Here is an 8,111-nt window from a genome sequence, read left to right as displayed (position 1 = left end):
CTTAACCAAAAAAATAAAATCGAGAAAGTTTAAAAAAGTTGTAGCTGTTCAAAATTAAGTGAAAACAATGGRGAAATTCGCTAATTTTTGAAATTTTTGTATAAAAAGGGAAGAATTCCACGCAAGCCACCAATGAGATTTGTGAAGTTTACGGAGACGATGCTGTATCAGTTCGTGTAGCACAACAATGGTTCGCTCGCTTTAGTTCTTTACACTCATGGAAAAAATTAAAGTCTCCTCTATCTTACCTACTGACTGACGCCTAATCTGTTGTAAATGACTTAATCATACCATAATTAGAGTAGACGTATCGCTGAGAACTTTCTATTTTACAGAAAGTTCGCTCATAAGTGCAGTCCAATTTTCCACCGTGTGACAAACTCCAAGTGTGGTTTTCAGCTACTTCCTTAAACTTGAAAACTGAGGCCAATGATAAAGTACGTGTTCAAAGTTTTCTAAACAATCTAAACAAACCGGAAAATATGGACTAAAGTCGATACGATATTTGTTTGGGTAGCTTCTAAAGCACCCATGGGCACTGATTATTAGCCAGATTCCCATGATATATCTATCCACGATATCTATACACGAATGCATGTGCGGAGTCAGTCTGTGATCCTTCCTTAATTATCCGTCCTTTACATGAAGTTTGTTGCCGTTGCTGCCAAATTGTGATTCTTTTGATTTTCCTCTTTCTTTTTTGTGCTGTAAGCGTTTCCGATAAATTATATATTCGCGCAAATATGTCTCTAGATGGCAATCGGCGCCATACTGGCTAATACCTCAACACCGTCATTTTTTATGGTTCGAAAAGCACTTATCACGTGTACTGAAGAAAGCCTATACTGATTTCATTAATTTAAGCCCTGAGTCCACTATTACACCAAATTGCTTCAACTGTGGCTGTAAAGCAATCTCTAAATCTCCTATGGTTCGCGGTATGTTTCCATCATTTTTGCACATTTTGGATTAAGTTTTCTGTACTATTTTGCCAATAGGTCAAATGACAAATTATTGCACGTCATGTAAATTTATGTTTTTTGTTTTGATTTTAAAACCTAAGGCTTGAAGGCATTTGGAATTTCTCATAGAAAACAAGTCTAAGAATTATTAAAATATCTTTTGTCATGGAAAACATAATTTTTCATCCAAAAAGACCGAATGGCGCTTGAGGCAGCAGATTTGTTAGTTCAAATTAAATTAAAAAATTAAAATATTTTATTTTGAATATATTTTCAGATGCAGGTTTTTGAACTGAATTCACTCAGTTTCTTTTCAGCAATAAACTTTCCATTTATACCTAATTATCTAATTCGAATAATTGAGGTTCAAAGCATATTTTTTTAGCAAAATTCCACGTTTATCGTTCCATCATTTTTCTGACGTTATTTTATTATTTATTTCAATCGTGCGTATTCAAATAAGCAATATTTTCTAAATTAACATATTTTTTCTACCTTGAACAGAGTTTGTCACGAAATTTGTAACAGAAGAAAACGTGGTAGATCCTAGAAAATGTTCGCATAAATAAGCAAACGAGCTGATTCGATTTACCCATACCCGACGGTCCATGTGTATGTATGTGAACTAGTTTTCTCAGTTTTCGAGATTTTAGATTGAAATTTTGCACGCGTCCTTTTCTCCCCAATAAGCTGCTAATTTGTCAAACTTTTGTATAGATTGTAGCTGTCATACAAAGATAGATCAGCAAAATCAAGTTTTTGTAAGAACATTTTTTTTAATTGTAACTAAGTTCAAAGCCGCAACAGCTGCTGAAGTGCTGGAGATTTTTAACCACTTTAAACATAGCCAATGATTTAAATTTAGTTTTTTGAAATTTGTGTTCATTAGCTATCCAGATTTTATTTTTTTTTGTGCATCAAAGATTAAAAAAAGTTTCGTGCAATAAGTCTACAACAGCTCCAAAAACACGTTTTCTTTAGGCGGTCACCCTACATGTGCCCCTTAAATGAACACTAATCTTTTCTTGACCTATTAATAGAATACTAATAATACCAAATAAATATACGTTTGTAAATCAATAACAATATGTACATACATATATAGCTATGTTTACATGTATAGAACACGAATTCGACCACCGAAATTTAGTCATTAATCCTAATGAATTTCCTTTACGCCGTTGTTGCTTTTAATCCTAAAGAAAACTACTCATACTCTACATAGTTGACTCTTTGAGAGACTTACAATATATATTCAACAGCACATGTCCTTGAGATACAAATATATTTAAATATGCAATATTTCAGCAAGGCATTAACATATGGGTGTATATATAGTATATAATAGGTTGTCCGAAAAAGTCTTGCGGTATTTTCGCTAGTTGGTGCTGAGAGCGCGTAGTTCTAGTTTTATTCATCGCATCGGGTCATGCTATACCTTTTTGGAAAGCTCCCTTCACGCGCTAACGCGAGTTTTATTGTTTGTCGTTTCTTTTAAGGAAACATGGAGCAAAATAAAGAGAAAATACGGCATATTTTACAGTACTACTACTAAGATAAAGGCAAAAATTCATCTCAAGCCGCCAATAAAATTTGTGCAGTTTATGGACCCGATACAGTTTCCATTTCCACCGCACAACCATGGTTTCAATGTTTTCATTCTGGTGTAGAGGTGGTCGAAGATGCGCCACGCTTCGGGAGGCCTGTTAAATCGCTGAATTGGTCGAAAGAGACCGGCATAGTAGCATGAGTCATCAAAAAAAATTTTATGAACAATTGAAAATTCAATAAAAATATCGCAAGAAATACCCCATGACTTTTTTGACAACCTATTATAGGTATGTACATGACAACTCTACGGAGTACTAACTAACAAAAAGTTTAACTATTAAACTAAAGGTAAACAAACAATTTTCACATGAATTTTCTTCTATCTTTTCTTTTCGTTTCTTACTGGTACTAACCTACACAAACAATTTCACAAATTCACTTGTGTCTAACGTCCTGCGGAACTTTGTGGCCGTGGAAAATTTAACACAACCACTTGCACCTTTAATGGAAAAATAAACAAACCGGCACACGCTGCCCATAATAAAATGAAAATACGTAAATACAAATAAACAAAAACTAAACTAATGACCGAACGTTCATATAAATGAGTGCGTCTTGCGGTCTGTGCACTATCTGCTAATATGAAATGAATGGAACGCCTAGATTGCGTGGCTACGCGTTGACACACAAACAATACTAACGATACAAAATCACGTTATAACGAAAAATAACCGAATGAGCATAACCCATGCTGAGAAGCGTGCTTGGATATTGAGAATACGTGACGTCAAGGAAGCGGACAAAGGCTGGTATATGTGCCAGATCAATACAGATCCGATGAAGAGTCAAGTTGGTTACCTGGATGTTGTGGGTGAGTACGAGAAACTTAATGGAGTCAAATTGTCTACATATTACAGTATTAGGAAGACATAGTCCGAATAGTCAACAATAGCTATATGTGGAATTATCAATATTTATTATTGAAGTTAAATTTAAGCGAGAGGGATATGTACGTTGGGGTGTTTCTTTTAAAACTTTTTTTTATTTATTCGAGCACACTTGAAACTTTTCTTTTCTATGTTGAAAAAAAAACGTTGTAAACTCTTAGGTTTAACTTTAAGTACTTATTTTTTGATTTTTCATATCTTACACACATTTTGTGTGAACACATTTTGCAGGAATATCTGGTTTTATTAAAAAAATTCCAAACAAAATATTATATCAAATTAAATTTTAAATTATTAATTTGCCATTCTCACAGAACATTTAAATAAACCCCAATATCGCTATATGCACCCTTTACTGCATTAATTTCACATTAGGTTAGTTGAGCTAATCAGGCTAAAATTCTTGAAGCCACGATTGATCGCATTTGGATAGTTAGGAACGTCGAGCCGCTGTTACCCCTATTGCTTTCATAAATCAAAAAGACCATCGCATATCGACAATCGCTTCACATACCTTTATGTAACTCTAAACATTTGCGACTACCAAAATTCTATCTTCACTGCATTGATTAGGTTAAGCTAGATTAAGTCGTAGAGTGATCTTTCTGCAAAACATAGCACTAGATCTCACTTATACTGCGGTAAACTTCAGTTTTTGCGATAACCAAAACTCCTAAATATTAATTGCCGGCTCCTCGCAGATCGACAAAGTGTTTTGTGTTACCCACAAATTTATTATGTTGCATGTATATTGAGACCTTTAAGTCTCAGTCAGGCAAAAGATGTATAGTAGAAGATAAACTTTCTAAGTGATTCAACGGAACCTTCTTTCAAATATTTAAGCGCACCGCAGACTGTGTACATTCTAAACACCTACAATTGCAGCAAGATTGACTTTGCTAAGAGCTGGTAGCTAAAAAGCTATAATTTGATCAAAAAACATCTCACAGCCTCACAAAAGTTTTTGCTGTTGACCAAGAACCAATCCATGAACCTCTAGTCTTTCATTCAGAACCAGAAGAAAATCTCGCACAAAATCCACAGACCTAGATACATAGATCTGATGAGACTAAGGTAAGGGTATCCTTTCTGGTAAGATTATTAGCTTAACAATTTCGAGTGATTCCACTATGATAAATTACAATAACAACTTTAACACGAGGAAGCCGAAGTCCTACCTTCGCTAGCCTTGAGAGCGATATCGTTTTATTATTCTAAATTGAGTAACTAATTGGCATTAGTTTAAATATTTAGATACATCTCTTAGCAATCCAAAAAAAAAAAAATACTCAAAATGTAAGGTCCAAGGAAATTTAATTTACATAATAATTACTCTTAGTTTGGATCCCAGTTAAGGTAAAACTTTTAACTTACTATTAGTTTACGGAACAGTTATCTCTTCTTATGCGGATTGTTAAGAGATTTTCGATGACATTTAGGTAAACGTTAGCATCAAAATAGTTCAAATAATAGCCTCAAAGAACTCTTTGAGCGCCAACATTTTTTTTTTTTTTGATGTTTCAGTAACTAATTTTATAGTGTCGTCGTACAAGAGAAGAAGAGCTAAGTTTCGAGTTCCTTTTCTTGTCAATTAGCGTTTATTGTTTTTAGTAGATTTTTTGCTGGCGATTCTCTCAAAAACGCGCGTGATATTTTGTATACATTAAAAAGTTACGTATACGACACGTATGTCACGTTCAAGTCTTTTAATCTACCGCCATGTTTTTCACATGTTCAACGTATCGAGAGGCTGCAAATGTACACACGTTTGCTAAACTAATTTATGTCTTACCTCTTATCGATTTCGAAATAGTTGAAACCAACAATGTTGGAATTAGTGCTAATAAAAGAAAAGTTTCCTTACGAAACAAGTATACTGTGTCGTTGCTAGCGGAAAGATGGCAAAAGGTGGTCAACTAAGATGGTACATGGAAATTTCGCATGCATGTTTTTCATAGACTMCGAAACGAATGAATGAATTTTCTAATGTTCCTTAATGATTTAATGATGCTCATACCCCTTTAGATTTCTAAACAACAAAATTTCATCGATTAGAACGGAGCAGTTAAACAATCGTAGATAAGCAGGTGTCAAGGGATGAAATATCATAAAGTTATTTAAGCGATTTTATTTAAGAAATTTTAAAATTTGTATAAATTTATGTATATTTTTATTCATGTATAAATTTTATTATATAACGTAAATAAATTCTAACGTGTCAGTATATCTCAAAAGAAATTAAAAATTCTGTTGAAACCCCTCTGTTCATGGAAATAACTGCGTGTTCGCTTTTTTGTAGTTTTTTCATATTCAGCTCACATTTTTACGATATTTAGCCGATTGATCATCTGTTCCCGGGTCTCTTATACACATCTAGATGTGTATAAGAGACAGGTCTTGCTCCATCTACTTATGTACATACATATATTCGATAATCAGAAATTTTTGTTTTTAATTTCGTTGGTTTATGCTATAATGGCATTTTTATTCAAATCTAAGGCCTTTTTTGTCTATTTAAACTTCAATAGTTACTTAACTTTSCCGAGTATCTTTTTTAATTATTGGAAATTGCGGTATTTAGTTTTTTATCGGTCTAGAGTTTCGAGGAAACAGCAATGCGTAGCGACGGCACTAACACCGTTTTGAAATATATAAAAAATTTTAAACAAAACAATTTTGGTTTGTAGAAAGAATTCTCCGAAAATCTGGCATAATGAAATCTGAAAATGAAAATTCAATTCTTAGACCTTATTTTTAAAGCATTAATAACGAAAAGTTTCACAAGGTCTTCAAATATAAGGTTTTTATATATTGAGTATACTTTATACACTTCTATAAGTTCGATGCATAACGTTAACACAGTCTTTACTATGCAAACACCAAAATACAATTAGGATATATGTTAACCATATTTAGATATATATAATGTTTCACTAACAAAATCTTTATTCCTTACTCTTCTTCTTTTCAATTGGAAAATTCTTGTCCTTGGCTTTTTCAAAACACAACACTCAACAACGTGGTCTGCGTGGAAAATTCGAATATCATAAAAATTTACGTACAATTTAATCTATCTTATAACAAACGCAAACTGAAAAAAATTTCCACTGTCGCCTACTAAAAACAACATTTGAACGCTGCTGTTGCTTCATAAAAATCACGAGCCATGTCTAAAACATTTGTTGTATCATGATGTCGTCGACCATGGTGACTTCGCTGGACACAACAATGACTGTGAAAATTATGTCACTGCCATGCAACGCCATACAATGCAACATAAATATTACAACTCTAACTGTTTTTATTGCATTTCGCGTACACAGTTCCACCCGATATCCTTGATTATCCCACCAGCACGGATATGGTGATACGAGAGGGGGCGAACGTAACGCTGAAATGTGCAGCAGTTGGTTCACCAACACCAACCATAACGTGGCGGCGGGAAGGTGGCGAACCCATACCGCTGCCCAACAATACCGAAGGTGAGGTGAAAATAAACAAATATGTTTTTGGTGAATATATTTCTGACTAACTTTTTACATCAAATATAAATTTGTTGATAATATTCTTATCTCATGAAAATTTTAAGTTGTTATAACTGAGGAGTGTGTAGAGCTGAGAATTGAAATTGGACTAATTGGACTAAAAAATAAATACTTTTCTCTAACCGTGATGAACATTTAAGTCAATTAYAATTAACTCCATGAAACAAAATGGTAGCTGCCAAGCAATATTTTGAATCTAAATGAAAATATTAATTGACGTGATCTCTAGAAAATTGTTTYCTCTTCTCGTGTTTCCTTAAGTTTTGTTATGCATTTAAATAAAATATACACAACATGTGATAAAAGAACAAACACCGCAGCTATATCAATTTTAGCTTTCTCTTAAATTCACCATTTCAATATTTGATAGTAGAGAAGAAATTGAAAATATTGATTGAAAACAACATTAGTTAAATCAAACTGGTTCTTATCCTTAACTTCAATATGACAACTTCTTGGGCCTCTCTTTGATCCTTGTTATTGCATGTTTTCAGTCTCCAATTAGGATATATAACATATAGAAAGAAGATGCATTATTCAAAATCGCAAAAAATAGTTGATTTTAATTTAAGTTTCGCAAGAAAACCTATTCGTCGAAATATACTTTCTCTAGTCTAGAATGACTGTCAATGACATCTTTGCTAAATGTCACATAAACGTAAGCATTCTCTTTCTGAAGTGTTATACATAAAATACATTCGGCGATCTTTGCGATGGGAGAAATTATTCAGTAAAGAAGTCCCATTAAATTTCTGCGACAAATTAAATTTTTCGTGCCAAAGCGATGAGAATGTTTAAAAAGCCCTTTAGTGATAATTGTTTGCCGTTAAATTATTTAAAGAGGGTCAAGAACTTGTTGATGACGAACTACGTTCTGGATGGCCATAAACATCAACTGGTGATCAATACATCAAACTTCCTTTGTTTTGTTTCACAATCGACGGCTAAAATATGCCGTATTTTCTCTTTATTTTGCTACATGTTTGCGACACTATAACTCACGAACGACTTAAAAGAAGCGACAATCAATCAAACACGTGTTAGCGCGTGAAATGAGCTTTCCAAAAAGGTATAGCATGACCCGATGCGAGAACTACGCGCTCTCA

General features: G+C 33.5%; 1 pseudogene; it reads left to right on the top strand.

Moving 5' to 3' along the window:
• The window catches only part of LOC108976131, a 21,349-nt pseudogene that overhangs the window by 3,273 nt on the left and 9,965 nt on the right, over nt 1–8,111 (top strand).

This window comes from Bactrocera latifrons, unplaced genomic scaffold, assembly GCF_001853355.1.
Source record: "Bactrocera latifrons isolate USDA-ARS-PBARC rearing strain unplaced genomic scaffold, ASM185335v1 scaffold_1149, whole genome shotgun sequence".
Classification (NCBI taxonomy): domain Eukaryota; kingdom Metazoa; phylum Arthropoda; class Insecta; order Diptera; family Tephritidae; genus Bactrocera; species Bactrocera latifrons.
The sequence above is the reverse complement of the archived record's forward strand: the minus strand, read 5'-3'. Positions and strand labels throughout refer to the sequence as shown.